Genomic DNA, 1,362 nt, shown 5'->3' with positions numbered 1-1,362 from the left:
TCTTTTCCAAATGAATGAGCAAAATACATATAGTCATATGTATGTGTGTGTGTGTGTGTGTGTTAAGCACTTTTTCTTTTTAATCCTAAAACTTAAGGCCCCTAAATTAAAAAAAAAAAATAAAATAAATAGAAGCTTCTATTCTGGATACAATTTGACATGTAAACAGTATACATATACACTATACACTAAGGACAGTCTATCCCAGAAGGAATAGCTCTATCCCAGATGTTTGATTGTTGGTTTCCCTTGCTGATTGCCAGTAATCTTGCTGTCAGTCTAAATAAGCCTTTTGTCAGCTCAGGATCTGTTGAGCATTTTTCCATTACAAAGCCCTGGTGGGGAAAACACTGGATTGATAATAAAACATTATCTTTTTCCCTCAAATTGTTGTGGCTTTTCTTTTTGAAAACAAATGGTGTTAGTTATATATGCATGTCCTTCAAGGGACCCTTATTTCTAATGAAATAACTGTGAGTTTTAGGTTGCTATTCAATGACCCACTGTTAAATGAGTTCCTTGAGGAATTAATTAAGTGGTGAAGATAAGAATCAGGAAGGATCTGTAGTGGGGACCTCTTTTGAATGAATGTGATAGTCCTCAATGAACGGCATCTCTGGTCATAAATTGGGGGTCTGTGGGCCAAATTACTCAGTGGATTTTTAAAATTTTATGTTTAGAAAATGATAGAATGGTCTTGTCCAGAGTACTTGCTTTTCGCAAATATTTAATTCATGTTTATATTTCTCCATATTGAGTGCCCTCTTCCTTACACAGAGCAGAGATTAAATAAATACTTCTTGAACAAAAGCTTTTGAACGAATCATAAGCAGTCAACCAACAAATTGCTGTCAGGTTGATTCCAACTCATGGTAATCTCATATGTTGTTTAAGAGCAGAGCCATGTAGATTTCAATGGTGATGGCCTTTCAGAAACAGATCACCAGGCTTTATTCCGAGGTGGCTCTGCGTGCACTCAAACCACCAACTTTTCAAATAGAGCGAGGTGCTCAAAACTTTGAGCCCCCAGGGACTCCTGAATGAATCACAGGTGCTCAAATATGTTACTTTGCTACTAACCCTGGGCATGTGGTCGAAGAGTTGAGCTCATGTCCTTGTTTAGGAAGAAAATGCAGTGAAATCAAAGTACTGTTTGACTTTGATCTTGCCAATTATGAGACTAAGGAGCTCTGGTGGTGTAGTGCCTAAGACATTTGATTGCTAACCAGAAGCTTGGAGGTTCAAACCCACCAGCTACTCTGCGGAAGGAAGACCGGGCAATCTACTTCTTTAAAGATTTACCACCTGGAAAACCCGCAGTGGGTCGCTATGGGTCGGAATCAATTCAATGGCAATGAGTTT

Source organism: Orycteropus afer, unplaced genomic scaffold, assembly GCF_000298275.1.
Source record: "Orycteropus afer afer isolate SDZICR_OR568_19922 unplaced genomic scaffold, OryAfe1.0 scaffold00305, whole genome shotgun sequence".
Lineage (NCBI taxonomy): Eukaryota > Metazoa > Chordata > Mammalia > Tubulidentata > Orycteropodidae > Orycteropus > Orycteropus afer.
This window is presented reverse-complemented; position numbering follows the sequence as displayed.